The sequence below is a fragment of the Schistocerca nitens genome, chromosome 2 (assembly GCF_023898315.1).
Source record: "Schistocerca nitens isolate TAMUIC-IGC-003100 chromosome 2, iqSchNite1.1, whole genome shotgun sequence".
Classification (NCBI taxonomy): domain Eukaryota; kingdom Metazoa; phylum Arthropoda; class Insecta; order Orthoptera; family Acrididae; genus Schistocerca; species Schistocerca nitens.
Window position 1 is genome coordinate 42863151 of NC_064615.1, and position 19815 is coordinate 42882965.

The 19815-nt window shown below is 51.3% G+C and overlaps 59 non-coding genes across 59 annotated transcripts; 20 read left to right on the plus strand and 39 right to left on the minus strand.

The window, feature by feature from the left end:
* Window positions 1–155: 155 nt before the first annotated feature.
* On the minus strand, window positions 156–228 carry Trnav-cac (transfer RNA valine (anticodon CAC)). The gene has a single exon. It is a non-coding gene; the product is annotated as a tRNA-Val (tRNA).
* A 384-nt stretch (window positions 229–612) lies between these two features.
* Window positions 613–684, plus strand: Trnap-agg (transfer RNA proline (anticodon AGG)). Its single transcript has one exon. It is a non-coding gene; the product is annotated as a tRNA-Pro (tRNA).
* A 194-nt stretch (window positions 685–878) lies between these two features.
* Trnav-aac (transfer RNA valine (anticodon AAC)) lies at window positions 879–951 on the minus strand. The gene has a single exon. It is a non-coding gene; the product is annotated as a tRNA-Val (tRNA).
* A 158-nt stretch (window positions 952–1109) lies between these two features.
* Trnav-cac (transfer RNA valine (anticodon CAC)) lies at window positions 1110–1182 on the minus strand. Its single transcript has one exon. It is a non-coding gene; the product is annotated as a tRNA-Val (tRNA).
* Window positions 1183–1566: 384 nt separating this feature from the next.
* Window positions 1567–1638, plus strand: Trnap-agg (transfer RNA proline (anticodon AGG)). The gene has a single exon. It is a non-coding gene; the product is annotated as a tRNA-Pro (tRNA).
* Window positions 1639–1832: 194 nt separating this feature from the next.
* Window positions 1833–1905, minus strand: Trnav-aac (transfer RNA valine (anticodon AAC)). Its single transcript has one exon. It is a non-coding gene; the product is annotated as a tRNA-Val (tRNA).
* Window positions 1906–2063: 158 nt separating this feature from the next.
* On the minus strand, window positions 2064–2136 carry Trnav-cac (transfer RNA valine (anticodon CAC)). The gene has a single exon. It is a non-coding gene; the product is annotated as a tRNA-Val (tRNA).
* A 384-nt stretch (window positions 2137–2520) lies between these two features.
* On the plus strand, window positions 2521–2592 carry Trnap-agg (transfer RNA proline (anticodon AGG)). The gene has a single exon. It is a non-coding gene; the product is annotated as a tRNA-Pro (tRNA).
* A 194-nt stretch (window positions 2593–2786) lies between these two features.
* Trnav-aac (transfer RNA valine (anticodon AAC)) lies at window positions 2787–2859 on the minus strand. The gene has a single exon. It is a non-coding gene; the product is annotated as a tRNA-Val (tRNA).
* A 158-nt stretch (window positions 2860–3017) lies between these two features.
* Window positions 3018–3090, minus strand: Trnav-cac (transfer RNA valine (anticodon CAC)). Its single transcript has one exon. It is a non-coding gene; the product is annotated as a tRNA-Val (tRNA).
* Window positions 3091–3474: 384 nt separating this feature from the next.
* Trnap-agg (transfer RNA proline (anticodon AGG)) lies at window positions 3475–3546 on the plus strand. Its single transcript has one exon. It is a non-coding gene; the product is annotated as a tRNA-Pro (tRNA).
* Window positions 3547–3740: 194 nt separating this feature from the next.
* Window positions 3741–3813, minus strand: Trnav-aac (transfer RNA valine (anticodon AAC)). The gene has a single exon. It is a non-coding gene; the product is annotated as a tRNA-Val (tRNA).
* A 158-nt stretch (window positions 3814–3971) lies between these two features.
* Window positions 3972–4044, minus strand: Trnav-cac (transfer RNA valine (anticodon CAC)). Its single transcript has one exon. It is a non-coding gene; the product is annotated as a tRNA-Val (tRNA).
* Window positions 4045–4428: 384 nt separating this feature from the next.
* On the plus strand, window positions 4429–4500 carry Trnap-agg (transfer RNA proline (anticodon AGG)). The gene has a single exon. It is a non-coding gene; the product is annotated as a tRNA-Pro (tRNA).
* Window positions 4501–4694: 194 nt separating this feature from the next.
* Window positions 4695–4767, minus strand: Trnav-aac (transfer RNA valine (anticodon AAC)). The gene has a single exon. It is a non-coding gene; the product is annotated as a tRNA-Val (tRNA).
* Window positions 4768–4925: 158 nt separating this feature from the next.
* Trnav-cac (transfer RNA valine (anticodon CAC)) lies at window positions 4926–4998 on the minus strand. Its single transcript has one exon. It is a non-coding gene; the product is annotated as a tRNA-Val (tRNA).
* A 384-nt stretch (window positions 4999–5382) lies between these two features.
* Trnap-agg (transfer RNA proline (anticodon AGG)) lies at window positions 5383–5454 on the plus strand. The gene has a single exon. It is a non-coding gene; the product is annotated as a tRNA-Pro (tRNA).
* Window positions 5455–5648: 194 nt separating this feature from the next.
* Trnav-aac (transfer RNA valine (anticodon AAC)) lies at window positions 5649–5721 on the minus strand. Its single transcript has one exon. It is a non-coding gene; the product is annotated as a tRNA-Val (tRNA).
* Window positions 5722–5879: 158 nt separating this feature from the next.
* On the minus strand, window positions 5880–5952 carry Trnav-cac (transfer RNA valine (anticodon CAC)). Its single transcript has one exon. It is a non-coding gene; the product is annotated as a tRNA-Val (tRNA).
* A 384-nt stretch (window positions 5953–6336) lies between these two features.
* Trnap-agg (transfer RNA proline (anticodon AGG)) lies at window positions 6337–6408 on the plus strand. Its single transcript has one exon. It is a non-coding gene; the product is annotated as a tRNA-Pro (tRNA).
* A 194-nt stretch (window positions 6409–6602) lies between these two features.
* Window positions 6603–6675, minus strand: Trnav-aac (transfer RNA valine (anticodon AAC)). The gene has a single exon. It is a non-coding gene; the product is annotated as a tRNA-Val (tRNA).
* Window positions 6676–6833: 158 nt separating this feature from the next.
* Trnav-cac (transfer RNA valine (anticodon CAC)) lies at window positions 6834–6906 on the minus strand. The gene has a single exon. It is a non-coding gene; the product is annotated as a tRNA-Val (tRNA).
* A 384-nt stretch (window positions 6907–7290) lies between these two features.
* Window positions 7291–7362, plus strand: Trnap-agg (transfer RNA proline (anticodon AGG)). The gene has a single exon. It is a non-coding gene; the product is annotated as a tRNA-Pro (tRNA).
* A 194-nt stretch (window positions 7363–7556) lies between these two features.
* Trnav-aac (transfer RNA valine (anticodon AAC)) lies at window positions 7557–7629 on the minus strand. Its single transcript has one exon. It is a non-coding gene; the product is annotated as a tRNA-Val (tRNA).
* Window positions 7630–7787: 158 nt separating this feature from the next.
* On the minus strand, window positions 7788–7860 carry Trnav-cac (transfer RNA valine (anticodon CAC)). Its single transcript has one exon. It is a non-coding gene; the product is annotated as a tRNA-Val (tRNA).
* A 384-nt stretch (window positions 7861–8244) lies between these two features.
* Trnap-agg (transfer RNA proline (anticodon AGG)) lies at window positions 8245–8316 on the plus strand. The gene has a single exon. It is a non-coding gene; the product is annotated as a tRNA-Pro (tRNA).
* A 194-nt stretch (window positions 8317–8510) lies between these two features.
* Trnav-aac (transfer RNA valine (anticodon AAC)) lies at window positions 8511–8583 on the minus strand. Its single transcript has one exon. It is a non-coding gene; the product is annotated as a tRNA-Val (tRNA).
* A 158-nt stretch (window positions 8584–8741) lies between these two features.
* Window positions 8742–8814, minus strand: Trnav-cac (transfer RNA valine (anticodon CAC)). Its single transcript has one exon. It is a non-coding gene; the product is annotated as a tRNA-Val (tRNA).
* Window positions 8815–9198: 384 nt separating this feature from the next.
* Window positions 9199–9270, plus strand: Trnap-agg (transfer RNA proline (anticodon AGG)). Its single transcript has one exon. It is a non-coding gene; the product is annotated as a tRNA-Pro (tRNA).
* Window positions 9271–9464: 194 nt separating this feature from the next.
* Trnav-aac (transfer RNA valine (anticodon AAC)) lies at window positions 9465–9537 on the minus strand. The gene has a single exon. It is a non-coding gene; the product is annotated as a tRNA-Val (tRNA).
* A 158-nt stretch (window positions 9538–9695) lies between these two features.
* Window positions 9696–9768, minus strand: Trnav-cac (transfer RNA valine (anticodon CAC)). Its single transcript has one exon. It is a non-coding gene; the product is annotated as a tRNA-Val (tRNA).
* Window positions 9769–10152: 384 nt separating this feature from the next.
* Trnap-agg (transfer RNA proline (anticodon AGG)) lies at window positions 10153–10224 on the plus strand. Its single transcript has one exon. It is a non-coding gene; the product is annotated as a tRNA-Pro (tRNA).
* Window positions 10225–10418: 194 nt separating this feature from the next.
* Trnav-aac (transfer RNA valine (anticodon AAC)) lies at window positions 10419–10491 on the minus strand. Its single transcript has one exon. It is a non-coding gene; the product is annotated as a tRNA-Val (tRNA).
* A 158-nt stretch (window positions 10492–10649) lies between these two features.
* Window positions 10650–10722, minus strand: Trnav-cac (transfer RNA valine (anticodon CAC)). Its single transcript has one exon. It is a non-coding gene; the product is annotated as a tRNA-Val (tRNA).
* Window positions 10723–11106: 384 nt separating this feature from the next.
* On the plus strand, window positions 11107–11178 carry Trnap-agg (transfer RNA proline (anticodon AGG)). The gene has a single exon. It is a non-coding gene; the product is annotated as a tRNA-Pro (tRNA).
* A 194-nt stretch (window positions 11179–11372) lies between these two features.
* Window positions 11373–11445, minus strand: Trnav-aac (transfer RNA valine (anticodon AAC)). The gene has a single exon. It is a non-coding gene; the product is annotated as a tRNA-Val (tRNA).
* Window positions 11446–11603: 158 nt separating this feature from the next.
* Window positions 11604–11676, minus strand: Trnav-cac (transfer RNA valine (anticodon CAC)). The gene has a single exon. It is a non-coding gene; the product is annotated as a tRNA-Val (tRNA).
* A 384-nt stretch (window positions 11677–12060) lies between these two features.
* On the plus strand, window positions 12061–12132 carry Trnap-agg (transfer RNA proline (anticodon AGG)). The gene has a single exon. It is a non-coding gene; the product is annotated as a tRNA-Pro (tRNA).
* Window positions 12133–12326: 194 nt separating this feature from the next.
* On the minus strand, window positions 12327–12399 carry Trnav-aac (transfer RNA valine (anticodon AAC)). The gene has a single exon. It is a non-coding gene; the product is annotated as a tRNA-Val (tRNA).
* Window positions 12400–12557: 158 nt separating this feature from the next.
* Trnav-cac (transfer RNA valine (anticodon CAC)) lies at window positions 12558–12630 on the minus strand. The gene has a single exon. It is a non-coding gene; the product is annotated as a tRNA-Val (tRNA).
* Window positions 12631–13014: 384 nt separating this feature from the next.
* On the plus strand, window positions 13015–13086 carry Trnap-agg (transfer RNA proline (anticodon AGG)). The gene has a single exon. It is a non-coding gene; the product is annotated as a tRNA-Pro (tRNA).
* A 194-nt stretch (window positions 13087–13280) lies between these two features.
* On the minus strand, window positions 13281–13353 carry Trnav-aac (transfer RNA valine (anticodon AAC)). The gene has a single exon. It is a non-coding gene; the product is annotated as a tRNA-Val (tRNA).
* A 158-nt stretch (window positions 13354–13511) lies between these two features.
* Window positions 13512–13584, minus strand: Trnav-cac (transfer RNA valine (anticodon CAC)). The gene has a single exon. It is a non-coding gene; the product is annotated as a tRNA-Val (tRNA).
* A 384-nt stretch (window positions 13585–13968) lies between these two features.
* Window positions 13969–14040, plus strand: Trnap-agg (transfer RNA proline (anticodon AGG)). The gene has a single exon. It is a non-coding gene; the product is annotated as a tRNA-Pro (tRNA).
* A 194-nt stretch (window positions 14041–14234) lies between these two features.
* On the minus strand, window positions 14235–14307 carry Trnav-aac (transfer RNA valine (anticodon AAC)). Its single transcript has one exon. It is a non-coding gene; the product is annotated as a tRNA-Val (tRNA).
* A 158-nt stretch (window positions 14308–14465) lies between these two features.
* Trnav-cac (transfer RNA valine (anticodon CAC)) lies at window positions 14466–14538 on the minus strand. The gene has a single exon. It is a non-coding gene; the product is annotated as a tRNA-Val (tRNA).
* A 384-nt stretch (window positions 14539–14922) lies between these two features.
* On the plus strand, window positions 14923–14994 carry Trnap-agg (transfer RNA proline (anticodon AGG)). Its single transcript has one exon. It is a non-coding gene; the product is annotated as a tRNA-Pro (tRNA).
* Window positions 14995–15188: 194 nt separating this feature from the next.
* Window positions 15189–15261, minus strand: Trnav-aac (transfer RNA valine (anticodon AAC)). Its single transcript has one exon. It is a non-coding gene; the product is annotated as a tRNA-Val (tRNA).
* A 158-nt stretch (window positions 15262–15419) lies between these two features.
* On the minus strand, window positions 15420–15492 carry Trnav-cac (transfer RNA valine (anticodon CAC)). Its single transcript has one exon. It is a non-coding gene; the product is annotated as a tRNA-Val (tRNA).
* Window positions 15493–15876: 384 nt separating this feature from the next.
* Trnap-agg (transfer RNA proline (anticodon AGG)) lies at window positions 15877–15948 on the plus strand. The gene has a single exon. It is a non-coding gene; the product is annotated as a tRNA-Pro (tRNA).
* A 194-nt stretch (window positions 15949–16142) lies between these two features.
* Window positions 16143–16215, minus strand: Trnav-aac (transfer RNA valine (anticodon AAC)). Its single transcript has one exon. It is a non-coding gene; the product is annotated as a tRNA-Val (tRNA).
* A 158-nt stretch (window positions 16216–16373) lies between these two features.
* On the minus strand, window positions 16374–16446 carry Trnav-cac (transfer RNA valine (anticodon CAC)). Its single transcript has one exon. It is a non-coding gene; the product is annotated as a tRNA-Val (tRNA).
* Window positions 16447–16830: 384 nt separating this feature from the next.
* Window positions 16831–16902, plus strand: Trnap-agg (transfer RNA proline (anticodon AGG)). The gene has a single exon. It is a non-coding gene; the product is annotated as a tRNA-Pro (tRNA).
* A 194-nt stretch (window positions 16903–17096) lies between these two features.
* On the minus strand, window positions 17097–17169 carry Trnav-aac (transfer RNA valine (anticodon AAC)). Its single transcript has one exon. It is a non-coding gene; the product is annotated as a tRNA-Val (tRNA).
* Window positions 17170–17327: 158 nt separating this feature from the next.
* Window positions 17328–17400, minus strand: Trnav-cac (transfer RNA valine (anticodon CAC)). Its single transcript has one exon. It is a non-coding gene; the product is annotated as a tRNA-Val (tRNA).
* A 384-nt stretch (window positions 17401–17784) lies between these two features.
* On the plus strand, window positions 17785–17856 carry Trnap-agg (transfer RNA proline (anticodon AGG)). Its single transcript has one exon. It is a non-coding gene; the product is annotated as a tRNA-Pro (tRNA).
* A 194-nt stretch (window positions 17857–18050) lies between these two features.
* Trnav-aac (transfer RNA valine (anticodon AAC)) lies at window positions 18051–18123 on the minus strand. Its single transcript has one exon. It is a non-coding gene; the product is annotated as a tRNA-Val (tRNA).
* Window positions 18124–18281: 158 nt separating this feature from the next.
* Trnav-cac (transfer RNA valine (anticodon CAC)) lies at window positions 18282–18354 on the minus strand. The gene has a single exon. It is a non-coding gene; the product is annotated as a tRNA-Val (tRNA).
* Window positions 18355–18738: 384 nt separating this feature from the next.
* On the plus strand, window positions 18739–18810 carry Trnap-agg (transfer RNA proline (anticodon AGG)). The gene has a single exon. It is a non-coding gene; the product is annotated as a tRNA-Pro (tRNA).
* The last annotated feature ends 1005 nt before the right edge of the window (window positions 18811–19815 follow it).

Below are 19815 nucleotides of genomic sequence, written 5' to 3' on the forward strand. Positions count from 1 at the left end.
TTGTGTGCACCTTACTTCACAGACAACTTGTAGTGATGTTGCCATCGTAACTAAAAAATTCAATAAATGTGGTACTTGCAAAACGAAGGGACATGCAGCAGATCCACACACGACGTGGCTCATTGGAGGACAATACGACATAGGCAGGAAAATACTGTTCCCGCCCGGGATCGAACCGGGGACCTTCTGCGTGTGAAGCAGACGTGATAACCGCTACACTACGGAAACGACGGACACGACGCGTCCATCATTGTATACTCGAAAACGCTTCAACCTTTCTCTCGTGCGCGCATGCACACACCATAGTTCTCTTGACAGCCTGAAACCCATCACAGCCGAGGGCTCAAGAAGACTTCGGGGTGCAATAGAGAGTGTCTGCCGTAGCATCCCGAACGAGATAGCGGCGTTTCGCGCAGTCGTTATTGCAAGTCACATCAGCAAAAACAATCACCTCCTTAGCAGCAGGAAGTGCGCGCCCAGCGGCAGCTCTACATGTAGATGCCAATAGCCCGGGAATTCGCGCCGCCCCCATCCCGCCAGCCTACACGAGACTTCCAGGGCAAACTGGACGAAATCGAGGGACTGGAATAATTGGCATTCGCTGTGTCACAGGGCTCGTTGGTCTAGGGGTATGATTCCTGCTTAGGGTGCAGGAGGTCCCGGGTTCAAATCCCGGACGAGCCCTAGCGTTTTGTGCAAACTGATCGCGCGTCAGTGGCTGAGTGATCGCAAAAAGCTCGCCGTCAATATCAAATGAATTTCTTATTTGATGTGAGCAATTGACACTCTGGTCCGACGCGTGAAGGCGATTACGAAGGATTCGGGTACAGATGGTAGCAGATGCATGTTAGTAAGTCTTGCTTAAAGTGATGAAAAAGTGTTTCCGCCCGGGATCGAACCGGGGACCTTCTGCGTGTTAGGCAGACGTGATAACCGCTACACCACGGAAACTGCTTGTGTGCACCTTACTTCACAGACAACTTGTAGTGATGTTGCCATCGTAACTAAAAAATTCAATAAATGTGGTACTTGCAAAACGAAGGGACATGCAGCAGATCCACACACGACGTGGCTCATTGGAGGACAATACGACATAGGCAGGAAAATACTGTTCCCGCCCGGGATCGAACCGGGGACCTTCTGCGTGTGAAGCAGACGTGATAACCGCTACACTACGGAAACGACGGACACGACGCGTCCATCATTGTATACTCGAAGACGCTTCAACCTTTCTCTCGTGCGCGCATGCACACACCATAGTTCTCTTGACAGCCTGAAACCCATCACAGCCGAGGGCTCAAGAAGACTTCGGGGTGCAATAGAGAGTGTCTGCCGTAGCATCCCGAACGAGATAGCGGCGTTTCGCGCAGTCGTTATTGCAAGTCACATCAGCAAAAACAATCACCTCCTTAGCAGCAGGAAGTGCGCGCCCAGCGGCAGCTCTACATGTAGATGCCAATAGCCCGGGAATTCGCGCCGCCCCCATCCCGCCAGCCTACACGAGACTTCCAGGGCAAACTGGACGAAATCGAGGGACTGGAATAATTGGCATTCGCTGTGTCACAGGGCTCGTTGGTCTAGGGGTATGATTCCTGCTTAGGGTGCAGGAGGTCCCGGGTTCAAATCCCGGACGAGCCCTAGCGTTTTGTGCAAACTGATCGCGCGTCAGTGGCTGAGTGATCGCAAAAAGCTCGCCGTCAATATCAAATGAATTTCTTATTTGATGTGAGCAATTGACACTCTGGTCCGACGCGTGAAGGCGATTACGAAGGTTTCGGGTACAGATGGTAGCAGATGCATGTTAGTAAGTCTTGCTTAAAGTGATGAAAAAGTGTTTCCGCCCGGGATCGAACCGGGGACCTTCTGCGTGTTAGGCAGACGTGATAACCGCTACACCACGGAAACTGCTTGTGTGCACCTTACTTCACAGACAACTTGTAGTGATGTTGCCATCGTAACTAAAAAATTCAATAAATGTGGTACTTGCAAAACGAAGGGACATGCAGCAGATCCACACACGACGTGGCTCATTGGAGGACAATACGACATAGGCAGGAAAATACTGTTCCCGCCCGGGATCGAACCGGGGACCTTCTGCGTGTGAAGCAGACGTGATAACCGCTACACTACGGAAACGACGGACACGACGCGTCCATCATTGTATACTCGAAAACGCTTCAACCTTTCTCTCGTGCGCGCATGCACACACCATAGTTCTCTTGACAGCCTGAAACCCATCACAGCCGAGGGCTCAAGAAGACTTCGGGGTGCAATAGAGAGTGTCTGCCGTAGCATCCCGAACGAGATAGCGGCGTTTCGCGCAGTCGTTATTGCAAGTCACATCAGCAAAAACAATCACCTCCTTAGCAGCAGGAAGTGCGCGCCCAGCGGCAGCTCTACATGTAGATGCCAATAGCCCGGGAATTCGCGCCGCCCCCATCCCGCCAGCCTACACGAGACTTCCAGGGCAAACTGGACGAAATCGAGGGACTGGAATAATTGGCATTCGCTGCGTCACAGGGCTCGTTGGTCTAGGGGTATGATTCCTGCTTAGGGTGCAGGAGGTCCCGGGTTCAAATCCCGGACGAGCCCTAGCGTTTTGTGCAAACTGATCGCGCGTCAGTGGCTGAGTGATCGCAAAAAGCTCGCCGTCAATATCAAATGAATTTCTTATTTGATGTGAGCAATTGACACTCTGGTCCGACGCGTGAAGGCGATTACGAAGGTTTCGGGTACAGATGGTAGCAGATGCATGTTAGTAAGTCTTGCTTAAAGTGATGAAAAAGTGTTTCCGCCCGGGATCGAACCGGGGACCTTCTGCGTGTTAGGCAGACGTGATAACCGCTACACCACGGAAACTGCTTGTGTGCGCCTTACTTCACAGACAACTTGTAGTGATGTTGCCATCGTAACTAAAAAATTCAATAAATGTGGTACTTGCAAAACGAAGGGACATGCAGCAGATCCACACACGACGTGGCTCATTGGAGGACAATACGACATAGGCAGGAAAATACTGTTCCCGCCCGGGATCGAACCGGGGACCTTCTGCGTGTGAAGCAGACGTGATAACCGCTACACTACGGAAACGACGGACACGACGCGTCCATCATTGTATACTCGAAAACGCTTCAACCTTTCTCTCGTGCGCGCATGCACACACCATAGTTCTCTTGACAGCCTGAAACCCATCACAGCCGAGGGCTCAAGAAGACTTCGGGGTGCAATAGAGAGTGTCTGCCGTAGCATCCCGAACGAGATAGCGGCGTTTCGCGCAGTCGTTATTGCAAGTCACATCAGCAAAAACAATCACCTCCTTAGCAGCAGGAAGTGCGCGCCCAGCGGCAGCTCTACATGTAGATGCCAATAGCCCGGGAATTCGCGCCGCCCCCATCCCGCCAGCCTACACGAGACTTCCAGGGCAAACTGGACGAAATCGAGGGACTGGAATAATTGGCATTCGCTGTGTCACAGGGCTCGTTGGTCTAGGGGTATGATTCCTGCTTAGGGTGCAGGAGGTCCCGGGTTCAAATCCCGGACGAGCCCTAGCGTTTCGTGCAAACTGATCGCGCGTCAGTGGCTGAGTGATCGCAAAAAGCTCGCCGTCAATATCAAATGAATTTCTTATTTGATGTGAGCAATTGACACTCTGGTCCGACGCGTGAAGGCGATTACGAAGGTTTCGGGTACAGATGGTAGCAGATGCATGTTAGTAAGTCTTGCTTAAAGTGATGAAAAAGTGTTTCCGCCCGGGATCGAACCGGGGACCTTCTGCGTGTTAGGCAGACGTGATAACCGCTACACCACGGAAACTGCTTGTGTGCACCTTACTTCACAGACAACTTGTAGTGATGTTGCCATCGTAACTAAAAAATTCAATAAATGTGGTACTTGCAAAACGAAGGGACATGCAGCAGATCCACACACGACGTGGCTCATTGGAGGACAATACGACATAGGCAGGAAAATACTGTTCCCGCCCGGGATCGAACCGGGGACCTTCTGCGTGTGAAGCAGACGTGATAACCGCTACACTACGGAAACGACGGACACGACGCGTCCATCATTGTATACTCGAAAACGCTTCAACCTTTCTCTCGTGCGCGCATGCACACACCATAGTTCTCTTGACAGCCTGAAACCCATCACAGCCGAGGGCTCAAGAAGACTTCGGGGTGCAATAGAGAGTGTCTGCCGTAGCATCCCGAACGAGATAGCGGCGTTTCGCGCAGTCGTTATTGCAAGTCACATCAGCAAAAACAATCACCTCCTTAGCAGCAGGAAGTGCGCGCCCAGCGGCAGCTCTACATGTAGATGCCAATAGCCCGGGAATTCGCGCCGCCCCCATCCCGCCAGCCTACACGAGACTTCCAGGGCAAACTGGACGAAATCGAGGGACTGGAATAATTGGCATTCGCTGCGTCACAGGGCTCGTTGGTCTAGGGGTATGATTCCTGCTTAGGGTGCAGGAGGTCCCGGGTTCAAATCCCGGACGAGCCCTAGCGTTTTGTGCAAACTGATCGCGCGTCAGTGGCTGAGTGATCGCAAAAAGCTCGCCGTCAATATCAAATGAATTTCTTATTTGATGTGAGCAATTGACACTCTGGTCCGACGCGTGAAGGCGATTACGAAGGTTTCGGGTACAGATGGTAGCAGATGCATGTTAGTAAGTCTTGCTTAAAGTGATGAAAAAGTGTTTCCGCCCGGGATCGAACCGGGGACCTTCTGCGTGTTAGGCAGACGTGATAACCGCTACACCACGGAAACTGCTTGTGTGCGCCTTACTTCACAGACAACTTGTAGTGATGTTGCCATCGTAACTAAAAAATTCAATAAATGTGGTACTTGCAAAACGAAGGGACATGCAGCAGATCCACACACGACGTGGCTCATTGGAGGACAATACGACATAGGCAGGAAAATACTGTTCCCGCCCGGGATCGAACCGGGGACCTTCTGCGTGTGAAGCAGACGTGATAACCGCTACACTACGGAAACGACGGACACGACGCGTCCATCATTGTATACTCGAAAACGCTTCAACCTTTCTCTCGTGCGCGCATGCACACACCATAGTTCTCTTGACAGCCTGAAACCCATCACAGCCGAGGGCTCAAGAAGACTTCGGGGTGCAATAGAGAGTGTCTGCCGTAGCATCCCGAACGAGATAGCGGCGTTTCGCGCAGTCGTTATTGCAAGTCACATCAGCAAAAACAATCACCTCCTTAGCAGCAGGAAGTGCGCGCCCAGCGGCAGCTCTACATGTAGATGCCAATAGCCCGGGAATTCGCGCCGCCCCCATCCCGCCAGCCTACACGAGACTTCCAGGGCAAACTGGACGAAATCGAGGGACTGGAATAATTGGCATTCGCTGTGTCACAGGGCTCGTTGGTCTAGGGGTATGATTCCTGCTTAGGGTGCAGGAGGTCCCGGGTTCAAATCCCGGACGAGCCCTAGCGTTTCGTGCAAACTGATCGCGCGTCAGTGGCTGAGTGATCGCAAAAAGCTCGCCGTCAATATCAAATGAATTTCTTATTTGATGTGAGCAATTGACACTCTGGTCCGACGCGTGAAGGCGATTACGAAGGTTTCGGGTACAGATGGTAGCAGATGCATGTTAGTAAGTCTTGCTTAAAGTGATGAAAAAGTGTTTCCGCCCGGGATCGAACCGGGGACCTTCTGCGTGTTAGGCAGACGTGATAACCGCTACACCACGGAAACTGCTTGTGTGTACCTTACTTCACAGACAACTTGTAGTGATGTTGCCATCGTAACTAAAAAATTCAATAAATGTGGTACTTGCAAAACGAAGGGACATGCAGCAGATCCACACACGACGTGGCTCATTGGAGGACAATACGACATAGGCAGGAAAATACTGTTCCCGCCCGGGATCGAACCGGGGACCTTCTGCGTGTGAAGCAGACGTGATAACCGCTACACTACGGAAACGACGGACACGACGCGTCCATCATTGTATACTCGAAGACGCTTCAACCTTTCTCTCGTGCGCGCATGCACACACCATAGTTCTCTTGACAGCCTGAAACCCATCACAGCCGAGGGCTCAAGAAGACTTCGGGGTGCAATAGAGAGTGTCTGCCGTAGCATCCCGAACGAGATAGCGGCGTTTCGCGCAGTCGTTATTGCAAGTCACATCAGCAAAAACAATCACCTCCTTAGCAGCAGGAAGTGCGCGCCCAGCGGCAGCTCTACATGTAGATGCCAATAGCCCGGGAATTCGCGCCGCCCCCATCCCGCCAGCCTACACGAGACTTCCAGGGCAAACTGGACGAAATCGAGGGACTGGAATAATTGGCATTCGCTGTGTCACAGGGCTCGTTGGTCTAGGGGTATGATTCCTGCTTAGGGTGCAGGAGGTCCCGGGTTCAAATCCCGGACGAGCCCTAGCGTTTTGTGCAAACTGATCGCGCGTCAGTGGCTGAGTGATCGCAAAAAGCTCGCCGTCAATATCAAATGAATTTCTTATTTGATGTGAGCAATTGACACTCTGGTCCGACGCGTGAAGGCGATTACGAAGGTTTCGGGTACAGATGGTAGCAGATGCATGTTAGTAAGTCTTGCTTAAAGTGATGAAAAAGTGTTTCCGCCCGGGATCGAACCGGGGACCTTCTGCGTGTTAGGCAGACGTGATAACCGCTACACCACGGAAACTGCTTGTGTGCACCTTACTTCACAGACAACTTGTAGTGATGTTGCCATCGTAACTAAAAAATTCAATAAATGTGGTACTTGCAAAACGAAGGGACATGCAGCAGATCCACACACGACGTGGCTCATTGGAGGACAATACGACATAGGCAGGAAAATACTGTTCCCGCCCGGGATCGAACCGGGGACCTTCTGCGTGTGAAGCAGACGTGATAACCGCTACACTACGGAAACGACGGACACGACGCGTCCATCATTGTATACTCGAAAACGCTTCAACCTTTCTCTCGTGCGCGCATGCACACACCATAGTTCTCTTGACAGCCTGAAACCCATCACAGCCGAGGGCTCAAGAAGACTTCGGGGTGCAATAGAGAGTGTCTGCCGTAGCATCCCGAACGAGATAGCGGCGTTTCGCGCAGTCGTTATTGCAAGTCACATCAGCAAAAACAATCACCTCCTTAGCAGCAGGAAGTGCGCGCCCAGCGGCAGCTCTACATGTAGATGCCAATAGCCCGGGAATTCGCGCCGCCCCCATCCCGCCAGCCTACACGAGACTTCCAGGGCAAACTGGACGAAATCGAGGGACTGGAATAATTGGCATTCGCTGTGTCACAGGGCTCGTTGGTCTAGGGGTATGATTCCTGCTTAGGGTGCAGGAGGTCCCGGGTTCAAATCCCGGACGAGCCCTAGCGTTTCGTGCAAACTGATCGCGCGTCAGTGGCTGAGTGATCGCAAAAAGCTCGCCGTCAATATCAAATGAATTTCTTATTTGATGTGAGCAATTGACACTCTGGTCCGACGCGTGAAGGCGATTACGAAGGTTTCGGGTACAGATGGTAGCAGATGCATGTTAGTAAGTCTTGCTTAAAGTGATGAAAAAGTGTTTCCGCCCGGGATCGAACCGGGGACCTTCTGCGTGTTAGGCAGACGTGATAACCGCTACACCACGGAAACTGCTTGTGTGCACCTTACTTCACAGACAACTTGTAGTGATGTTGCCATCGTAACTAAAAAATTCAATAAATGTGGTACTTGCAAAACGAAGGGACATGCAGCAGATCCACACACGACGTGGCTCATTGGAGGACAATACGACATAGGCAGGAAAATACTGTTCCCGCCCGGGATCGAACCGGGGACCTTCTGCGTGTGAAGCAGACGTGATAACCGCTACACTACGGAAACGACGGACACGACGCGTCCATCATTGTATACTCGAAAACGCTTCAACCTTTCTCTCGTGCGCGCATGCACACACCATAGTTCTCTTGACAGCCTGAAACCCATCACAGCCGAGGGCTCAAGAAGACTTCGGGGTGCAATAGAGAGTGTCTGCCGTAGCATCCCGAACGAGATAGCGGCGTTTCGCGCAGTCGTTATTGCAAGTCACATCAGCAAAAACAATCACCTCCTTAGCAGCAGGAAGTGCGCGCCCAGCGGCAGCTCTACATGTAGATGCCAATAGCCCGGGAATTCGCGCCGCCCCCATCCCGCCAGCCTACACGAGACTTCCAGGGCAAACTGGACGAAATCGAGGGACTGGAATAATTGGCATTCGCTGTGTCACAGGGCTCGTTGGTCTAGGGGTATGATTCCTGCTTAGGGTGCAGGAGGTCCCGGGTTCAAATCCCGGACGAGCCCTAGCGTTTCGTGCAAACTGATCGCGCGTCAGTGGCTGAGTGATCGCAAAAAGCTCGCCGTCAATATCAAATGAATTTCTTATTTGATGTGAGCAATTGACACTCTGGTCCGACGCGTGAAGGCGATTACGAAGGTTTCGGGTACAGATGGTAGCAGATGCATGTTAGTAAGTCTTGCTTAAAGTGATGAAAAAGTGTTTCCGCCCGGGATCGAACCGGGGACCTTCTGCGTGTTAGGCAGACGTGATAACCGCTACACCACGGAAACTGCTTGTGTGCACCTTACTTCACAGACAACTTGTAGTGATGTTGCCATCGTAACTAAAAAATTCAATAAATGTGGTACTTGCAAAACGAAGGGACATGCAGCAGATCCACACACGACGTGGCTCATTGGAGGACAATACGACATAGGCAGGAAAATACTGTTCCCGCCCGGGATCGAACCGGGGACCTTCTGCGTGTGAAGCAGACGTGATAACCGCTACACTACGGAAACGACGTACACGACGCGTCCATCATTGTATACTCGAAAACGCTTCAACCTTTCTCTCGTGCGCGCATGCACACACCATAGTTCTCTTGACAGCCTGAAACCCATCACAGCCGAGGGCTCAAGAAGACTTCGGGGTGCAATAGAGAGTGTCTGCCGTAGCATCCCGAACGAGATAGCGGCGTTTCGCGCAGTCGTTATTGCAAGTCACATCAGCAAAAACAATCACCTCCTTAGCAGCAGGAAGTGCGCGCCCAGCGGCAGCTCTACATGTAGATGCCAATAGCCCGGGAATTCGCGCCGCCCCCATCCCGCCAGCCTACACGAGACTTCCAGGGCAAACTGGACGAAATCGAGGGACTGGAATAATTGGCATTCGCTGTGTCACAGGGCTCGTTGGTCTAGGGGTATGATTCCTGCTTAGGGTGCAGGAGGTCCCGGGTTCAAATCCCGGACGAGCCCTAGCGTTTTGTGCAAACTGATCGCGCGTCAGTGGCTGAGTGATCGCAAAAAGCTCGCCGTCAATATCAAATGAATTTCTTATTTGATGTGAGCAATTGACACTCTGGTCCGACGCGTGAAGGCGATTACGAAGGTTTCGGGTACAGATGGTAGCAGATGCATGTTAGTAAGTCTTGCTTAAAGTGATGAAAAAGTGTTTCCGCCCGGGATCGAACCGGGGACCTTCTGCGTGTTAGGCAGACGTGATAACCGCTACACCACGGAAACTGCTTGTGTGCACCTTACTTCACAGACAACTTGTAGTGATGTTGCCATCGTAACTAAAAAATTCAATAAATGTGGTACTTGCAAAACGAAGGGACATGCAGCAGATCCACACACGACGTGGCTCATTGGAGGACAATACGACATAGGCAGGAAAATACTGTTCCCGCCCGGGATCGAACCGGGGACCTTCTGCGTGTGAAGCAGACGTGATAACCGCTACACTACGGAAACGACGGACACGACGCGTCCATCATTGTATACTCGAAAACGCTTCAACCTTTCTCTCGTGCGCGCATGCACACACCATAGTTCTCTTGACAGCCTGAAACCCATCACAGCCGAGGGCTCAAGAAGACTTCGGGGTGCAATAGAGAGTGTCTGCCGTAGCATCCCGAACGAGATAGCGGCGTTTCGCGCAGTCGTTATTGCAAGTCACATCAGCAAAAACAATCACCTCCTTAGCAGCAGGAAGTGCGCGCCCAGCGGCAGCTCTACATGTAGATGCCAATAGCCCGGGAATTCGCGCCGCCCCCATCCCGCCAGCCTACACGAGACTTCCAGGGCAAACTGGACGAAATCGAGGGACTGGAATAATTGGCATTCGCTGTGTCACAGGGCTCGTTGGTCTAGGGGTATGATTCCTGCTTAGGGTGCAGGAGGTCCCGGGTTCAAATCCCGGACGAGCCCTAGCGTTTTGTGCAAACTGATCGCGCGTCAGTGGCTGAGTGATCGCAAAAAGCTCGCCGTCAATATCAAATGAATTTCTTATTTGATGTGAGCAATTGACACTCTGGTCCGACGCGTGAAGGCGATTACGAAGGTTTCGGGTACAGATGGTAGCAGATGCATGTTAGTAAGTCTTGCTTAAAGTGATGAAAAAGTGTTTCCGCCCGGGATCGAACCGGGGACCTTCTGCGTGTTAGGCAGACGTGATAACCGCTACACCACGGAAACTGCTTGTGTGCACCTTACTTCACAGACAGCTTGTAGTGATGTTGCCATCGTAACTAAAAAATTCAATAAATGTGGTACTTGCAAAACGAAGGGACATGCAGCAGATCCACACACGACGTGGCTCATTGGAGGACAATACGACATAGGCAGGAAAATACTGTTCCCGCCCGGGATCGAACCGGGGACCTTCTGCGTGTGAAGCAGACGTGATAACCGCTACACTACGGAAACGACGGACACGACGCGTCCATCATTGTATACTCGAAAACGCTTCAACCTTTCTCTCGTGCGCGCATGCACACACCATAGTTCTCTTGACAGCCTGAAACCCATCACAGCCGAGGGCTCAAGAAGACTTCGGGGTGCAATAGAGAGTGTCTGCCGTAGCATCCCGAACGAGATAGCGGCGTTTCGCGCAGTCGTTATTGCAAGTCACATCAGCAAAAACAATCACCTCCTTAGCAGCAGGAAGTGCGCGCCCAGCGGCAGCTCTACATGTAGATGCCAATAGCCCGGGAATTCGCGCCGCCCCCATCCCGCCAGCCTACACGAGACTTCCAGGGCAAACTGGACGAAATCGAGGGACTGGAATAATTGGCATTCGCTGTGTCACAGGGCTCGTTGGTCTAGGGGTATGATTCCTGCTTAGGGTGCAGGAGGTCCCGGGTTCAAATCCCGGACGAGCCCTAGCGTTTCGTGCAAACTGATCGCGCGTCAGTGGCTGAGTGATCGCAAAAAGCTCGCCGTCAATATCAAATGAATTTCTTATTTGATGTGAGCAATTGACACTCTGGTCCGACGCGTGAAGGCGATTACGAAGGTTTCGGGTACAGATGGTAGCAGATGCATGTTAGTAAGTCTTGCTTAAAGTGATGAAAAAGTGTTTCCGCCCGGGATCGAACCGGGGACCTTCTGCGTGTTAGGCAGACGTGATAACCGCTACACCACGGAAACTGCTTGTGTGCACCTTACTTCACAGACAACTTGTAGTGATGTTGCCATCGTAACTAAAAAATTCAATAAATGTGGTACTTGCAAAACGAAGGGACATGCAGCAGATCCACACACGACGTGGCTCATTGGAGGACAATACGACATAGGCAGGAAAATACTGTTCCCGCCCGGGATCGAACCGGGGACCTTCTGCGTGTGAAGCAGACGTGATAACCGCTACACTACGGAAACGACGGACACGACGCGTCCATCATTGTATACTCGAAAACGCTTCAACCTTTCTCTCGTGCGCGCATGCACACACCATAGTTCTCTTGACAGCCTGAAACCCATCACAGCCGAGGGCTCAAGAAGACTTCGGGGTGCAATAGAGAGTGTCTGCCGTAGCATCCCGAACGAGATAGCGGCGTTTCGCGCAGTCGTTATTGCAAGTCACATCAGCAAAAACAATCACCTCCTTAGCAGCAGGAAGTGCGCGCCCAGCGGCAGCTCTACATGTAGATGCCAATAGCCCGGGAATTCGCGCCGCCCCCATCCCGCCAGCCTACACGAGACTTCCAGGGCAAACTGGACGAAATCGAGGGACTGGAATAATTGGCATTCGCTGTGTCACAGGGCTCGTTGGTCTAGGGGTATGATTCCTGCTTAGGGTGCAGGAGGTCCCGGGTTCAAATCCCGGACGAGCCCTAGCGTTTCGTGCAAACTGATCGCGCGTCAGTGGCTGAGTGATCGCAAAAAGCTCGCCGTCAATATCAAATGAATTTCTTATTTGATGTGAGCAATTGACACTCTGGTCCGACGCGTGAAGGCGATTACGAAGGTTTCGGGTACAGATGGTAGCAGATGCATGTTAGTAAGTCTTGCTTAAAGTGATGAAAAAGTGTTTCCGCCCGGGATCGAACCGGGGACCTTCGGCGTGTTAGGCAGACGTGATAACCGCTACACCACGGAAACTGCTTGTGTGCACCTTACTTCACAGACAACTTGTAGTGATGTTGCCATCGTAACTAAAAAATTCAATAAATGTGGTACTTGCAAAACGAAGGGACATGCAGCAGATCCACACACGACGTGGCTCATTGGAGGACAATACGACATAGGCAGGAAAATACTGTTCCCGCCCGGGATCGAACCGGGGACCTTCTGCGTGTGAAGCAGACGTGATAACCGCTACACTACGGAAACGACGTACACGACGCGTCCATCATTGTATACTCGAAAACGCTTCAACCTTTCTCTCGTGCGCGCATGCACACACCATAGTTCTCTTGACAGCCTGAAACCCATCACAGCCGAGGGCTCAAGAAGACTTCGGGGTGCAATAGAGAGTGTCTGCCGTAGCATCCCGAACGAGATAGCGGCGTTTCGCGCAGTCGTTATTGCAAGTCACATCAGCAAAAACAATCACCTCCTTAGCAGCAGGAAGTGCGCGCCCAGCGGCAGCTCTACATGTAGATGCCAATAGCCCGGGAATTCGCGCCGCCCCCATCCCGCCAGCCTACACGAGACTTCCAGGGCAAACTGGACGAAATCGAGGGACTGGAATAATTGGCATTCGCTGTGTCACAGGGCTCGTTGGTCTAGGGGTATGATTCCTGCTTAGGGTGCAGGAGGTCCCGGGTTCAAATCCCGGACGAGCCCTAGCGTTTTGTGCAAACTGATCGCGCGTCAGTGGCTGAGTGATCGCAAAAAGCTCGCCGTCAATATCAAATGAATTTCTTATTTGATGTGAGCAATTGACACTCTGGTCCGACGCGTGAAGGCGATTACGAAGGTTTCGGGTACAGATGGTAGCAGATGCATGTTAGTAAGTCTTGCTTAAAGTGATGAAAAAGTGTTTCCGCCCGGGATCGAACCGGGGACCTTCTGCGTGTTAGGCAGACGTGATAACCGCTACACCACGGAAACTGCTTGTGTGCACCTTACTTCACAGACAACTTGTAGTGATGTTGCCATCGTAACTAAAAAATTCAATAAATGTGGTACTTGCAAAACGAAGGGACATGCAGCAGATCCACACACGACGTGGCTCATTGGAGGACAATACGACATAGGCAGGAAAATACTGTTCCCGCCCGGGATCGAACCGGGGACCTTCTGCGTGTGAAGCAGACGTGATAACCGCTACACTACGGAAACGACGGACACGACGCGTCCATCATTGTATACTCGAAAACGCTTCAACCTTTCTCTCGTGCGCGCATGCACACACCATAGTTCTCTTGACAGCCTGAAACCCATCACAGCCGAGGGCTCAAGAAGACTTCGGGGTGCAATAGAGAGTGTCTGCCGTAGCATCCCGAACGAGATAGCGGCGTTTCGCGCAGTCGTTATTGCAAGTCACATCAGCAAAAACAATCACCTCCTTAGCAGCAGGAAGTGCGCGCCCAGCGGCAGCTCTACATGTAGATGCCAATAGCCCGGGAATTCGCGCCGCCCCCATCCCGCCAGCCTACACGAGACTTCCAGGGCAAACTGGACGAAATCGAGGGACTGGAATAATTGGCATTCGCTGTGTCACAGGGCTCGTTGGTCTAGGGGTATGATTCCTGCTTAGGGTGCAGGAGGTCCCGGGTTCAAATCCCGGACGAGCCCTAGCGTTTTGTGCAAACTGATCGCGCGTCAGTGGCTGAGTGATCGCAAAAAGCTCGCCGTCAATATCAAATGAATTTCTTATTTGATGTGAGCAATTGACACTCTGGTCCGACGCGTGAAGGCGATTACGAAGGTTTCGGGTACAGATGGTAGCAGATGCATGTTAGTAAGTCTTGCTTAAAGTGATGAAAAAGTGTTTCCGCCCGGGATCGAACCGGGGACCTTCTGCGTGTTAGGCAGACGTGATAACCGCTACACCACGGAAACTGCTTGTGTGCACCTTACTTCACAGACAACTTGTAGTGATGTTGCCATCGTAACTAAAAAATTCAATAAATGTGGTACTTGCAAAACGAAGGGACATGCAGCAGATCCACACACGACGTGGCTCATTGGAGGACAATACGACATAGGCAGGAAAATACTGTTCCCGCCCGGGATCGAACCGGGGACCTTCTGCGTGTGAAGCAGACGTGATAACCGCTACACTACGGAAACGACGGACACGACGCGTCCATCATTGTATACTCGAAAACGCTTCAACCTTTCTCTCGTGCGCGCATGCACACACCATAGTTCTCTTGACAGCCTGAAACCCATCACAGCCGAGGGCTCAAGAAGACTTCGGGGTGCAATAGAGAGTGTCTGCCGTAGCATCCCGAACGAGATAGCGGCGTTTCGCGCAGTCGTTATTGCAAGTCACATCAGCAAAAACAATCACCTCCTTAGCAGCAGGAAGTGCGCGCCCAGCGGCAGCTCTACATGTAGATGCCAATAGCCCGGGAATTCGCGCCGCCCCCATCCCGCCAGCCTACACGAGACTTCCAGGGCAAACTGGACGAAATCGAGGGACTGGAATAATTGGCATTCGCTGTGTCACAGGGCTCGTTGGTCTAGGGGTATGATTCCTGCTTAGGGTGCAGGAGGTCCCGGGTTCAAATCCCGGACGAGCCCTAGCGTTTTGTGCAAACTGATCGCGCGTCAGTGGCTGAGTGATCGCAAAAAGCTCGCCGTCAATATCAAATGAATTTCTTATTTGATGTGAGCAATTGACACTCTGGTCCGACGCGTGAAGGCGATTACGAAGGTTTCGGGTACAGATGGTAGCAGATGCATGTTAGTAAGTCTTGCTTAAAGTGATGAAAAAGTGTTTCCGCCCGGGATCGAACCGGGGACCTTCTGCGTGTTAGGCAGACGTGATAACCGCTACACCACGGAAACTGCTTGTGTGCACCTTACTTCACAGACAGCTTGTAGTGATGTTGCCATCGTAACTAAAAAATTCAATAAATGTGGTACTTGCAAAACGAAGGGACATGCAGCAGATCCACACACGACGTGGCTCATTGGAGGACAATACGACATAGGCAGGAAAATACTGTTCCCGCCCGGGATCGAACCGGGGACCTTCTGCGTGTGAAGCAGACGTGATAACCGCTACACTACGGAAACGACGGACACGACGCGTCCATCATTGTATACTCGAAAACGCTTCAACCTTTCTCTCGTGCGCGCATGCACACACCATAGTTCTCTTGACAGCCTGAAACCCATCACAGCCGAGGGCTCAAGAAGACTTCGGGGTGCAATAGAGAGTGTCTGCCGTAGCATCCCGAACGAGATAGCGGCGTTTCGCGCAGTCGTTATTGCAAGTCACATCAGCAAAAACAATCACCTCCTTAGCAGCAGGAAGTGCGCGCCCAGCGGCAGCTCTACATGTAGATGCCAATAGCCCGGGAATTCGCGCCGCCCCCATCCCGCCAGCCTACACGAGACTTCCAGGGCAAACTGGACGAAATCGAGGGACTGGAATAATTGGCATTCGCTGTGTCACAGGGCTCGTTGGTCTAGGGGTATGATTCCTGCTTAGGGTGCAGGAGGTCCCGGGTTCAAATCCCGGACGAGCCCTAGCGTTTTGTGCAAACTGATCGCGCGTCAGTGGCTGAGTGATCGCAAAAAGCTCGCCGTCAATATCAAATGAATTTCTTATTTGATGTGAGCAATTGACACTCTGGTCCGACGCGTGAAGGCGATTACGAAGGTTTCGGGTACAGATGGTAGCAGATGCATGTTAGTAAGTCTTGCTTAAAGTGATGAAAAAGTGTTTCCGCCCGGGATCGAACCGGGGACCTTCTGCGTGTTAGGCAGACGTGATAACCGCTACACCACGGAAACTGCTTGTGTGCACCTTACTTCACAGACAACTTGTAGTGATGTTGCCATCGTAACTAAAAAATTCAATAAATGTGGTACTTGCAAAACGAAGGGACATGCAGCAGATCCACACACGACGTGGCTCATTGGAGGACAATACGACATAGGCAGGAAAATACTGTTCCCGCCCGGGATCGAACCGGGGACCTTCTGCGTGTGAAGCAGACGTGATAACCGCTACACTACGGAAACGACGGACACGACGCGTCCATCATTGTATACTCGAAAACGCTTCAACCTTTCTCTCGTGCGCGCATGCACACACCATAGTTCTCTTGACAGCCTGAAACCCATCACAGCCGAGGGCTCAAGAAGACTTCGGGGTGCAATAGAGAGTGTCTGCCGTAGCATCCCGAACGAGATAGCGGCGTTTCGCGCAGTCGTTATTGCAAGTCACATCAGCAAAAACAATCACCTCCTTAGCAGCAGGAAGTGCGCGCCCAGCGGCAGCTCTACATGTAGATGCCAATAGCCCGGGAATTCGCGCCGCCCCCATCCCGCCAGCCTACACGAGACTTCCAGGGCAAACTGGACGAAATCGAGGGACTGGAATAATTGGCATTCGCTGTGTCACAGGGCTCGTTGGTCTAGGGGTATGATTCCTGCTTAGGGTGCAGGAGGTCCCGGGTTCAAATCCCGGACGAGCCCTAGCGTTTTGTGCAAACTGATCGCGCGTCAGTGGCTGAGTGATCGCAAAAAGCTCGCCGTCAATATCAAATGAATTTCTTATTTGATGTGAGCAATTGACACTCTGGTCCGACGCGTGAAGGCGATTACGAAGGTTTCGGGTACAGATGGTAGCAGATGCATGTTAGTAAGTCTTGCTTAAAGTGATGAAAAAGTGTTTCCGCCCGGGATCGAACCGGGGACCTTCTGCGTGTTAGGCAGACGTGATAACCGCTACACCACAGAAACTGCTTGTGTGCGCCTTACTTCACAGACAACTTGTAGTGATGTTGCCATCGTAACTAAAAAATTCAATAAATGTGGTACTTGCAAAACGAAGGGACATGCAGCAGATCCACACACGACGTGGCTCATTGGAGGACAATACGACATAGGCAGGAAAATACTGTTCCCGCCCGGGATCGAACCGGGGACCTTCTGCGTGTGAAGCAGACGTGATAACCGCTACACTACGGAAACGACGGACACGACGCGTCCATCATTGTATACTCGAAAACGCTTCAACCTTTCTCTCGTGCGCGCATGCACACACCATAGTTCTCTTGACAGCCTGAAACCCATCACAGCCGAGGGCTCAAGAAGACTTCGGGGTGCAATAGAGAGTGTCTGCCGTAGCATCCCGAACGAGATAGCGGCGTTTCGCGCAGTCGTTATTGCAAGTCACATCAGCAAAAACAATCACCTCCTTAGCAGCAGGAAGTGCGCGCCCAGCGGCAGCTCTACATGTAGATGCCAATAGCCCGGGAATTCGCGCCGCCCCCATCCCGCCAGCCTACACGAGACTTCCAGGGCAAACTGGACGAAATCGAGGGACTGGAATAATTGGCATTCGCTGTGTCACAGGGCTCGTTGGTCTAGGGGTATGATTCCTGCTTAGGGTGCAGGAGGTCCCGGGTTCAAATCCCGGACGAGCCCTAGCGTTTTGTGCAAACTGATCGCGCGTCAGTGGCTGAGTGATCGCAAAAAGCTCGCCGTCAATATCAAATGAATTTCTTATTTGATGTGAGCAATTGACACTCTGGTCCGACGCGTGAAGGCGATTACGAAGGTTTCGGGTACAGATGGTAGCAGATGCATGTTAGTAAGTCTTGCTTAAAGTGATGAAAAAGTGTTTCCGCCCGGGATCGAACCGGGGACCTTCTGCGTGTTAGGCAGACGTGATAACCGCTACACCACGGAAACTGCTTGTGTGCACCTTACTTCACAGACAACTTGTAGTGATGTTGCCATCGTAACTAAAAAATTCAATAAATGTGGTACTTGCAAAACGAAGGGACATGCAGCAGATCCACACACGACGTGGCTCATTGGAGGACAATACGACATAGGCAGGAAAATACTGTTCCCGCCCGGGATCGAACCGGGGACCTTCTGCGTGTGAAGCAGACGTGATAACCGCTACACTACGGAAACGACGGACACGACGCGTCCATCATTGTATACTCGAAAACGCTTCAACCTTTCTCTCGTGCGCGCATGCACACACCATAGTTCTCTTGACAGCCTGAAACCCATCACAGCCGAGGGCTCAAGAAGACTTTGGGGTGCAATAGAGAGTGTCTGCCGTAGCATCCCGAACGAGATAGCGGCGTTTCGCGCAGTCGTTATTGCAAGTCACATCAGCAAAAACAATCACCTCCTTAGCAGCAGGAAGTGCGCGCCCAGCGGCAGCTCTACATGTAGATGCCAATAGCCCGGGAATTCGCGCCGCCCCCATCCCGCCAGCCTACACGAGACTTCCAGGGCAAACTGGACGAAATCGAGGGACTGGAATAATTGGCATTCGCTGTGTCACAGGGCTCGTTGGTCTAGGGGTATGATTCCTGCTTAGGGTGCAGGAGGTCCCGGGTTCAAATCCCGGACGAGCCCTAGCGTTTTGTGCAAACTGATCGCGCGTCAGTGGCTGAGTGATCGCAAAAAGCTCGCCGTCAATATCAAATGAATTTCTTATTTGATGTGAGCAATTGACACTCTGGTCCGACGCGTGAAGGCGATTACGAAGGTTTCGGGTACAGATGGTAGCAGATGCATGTTAGTAAGTCTTGCTTAAAGTGATGAAAAAGTGTTTCCGCCCGGGATCGAACCGGGGACCTTCTGCGTGTTAGGCAGACGTGATAACCGCTACACCACTTTTTTTTTTTTTTTTTTTTTTTTTTGCGCTTTGTTAGTGTTTTTTTTTGTTTTTTTTTTATTAGTTTTTTTTATGTTTTTATTTATTTATTTATTTTTTATTTTTTTGTTTTTATTTTTTTTTTGCCGTGGTAGACCTCAGTATCACTACTTCTCAAGCTCGTCTTCACTTAGTAATGGCATGACTGTTTCCGTGTCGTTCTCCATTCGTCAATGTTTCAGTTTCCTGAAGGCATGATTGAAGTTGTCATCTCTTAGCGTTGAGAGTATGTTCGCCGAGATTACCGCCGTGCTGTTTTCTTGCAGTTATTGACTAAAAGTAACTGTGTACTATTGTGTGTTCCTTGAGTTGGTGGAGACAAAAACAACAAGATCAGAGGTTTCTCTTTCAGCACCGTAATAATAAATAGAAAAATATAGGTTCGTTAGAAGAATGATGGGTATCTACAAAGAAATACTGCCTCGTCTGTGTTAAACTTCGTCAAATTAAGCTATACTTCTCTTCTGGGTAACGTAAAAAAAACAGAAATAAATACTGGCTCCACAAGTTTGGCATCCTGTTTCATGCTGCTTCTCTTTGACCTTAGGGGCAACATTGTACCGCCTATGAAGCAGTGGAGTCCTGAGAAATAGCAATAGATACCCTGATAATAGAAGAAAGAAATAAAAATCAATGATCGTAACCATTGGTTCGCACACTTAAAGCTTCCCATCATTCAAAGCAACGGTGAGAAAATTCTGAAA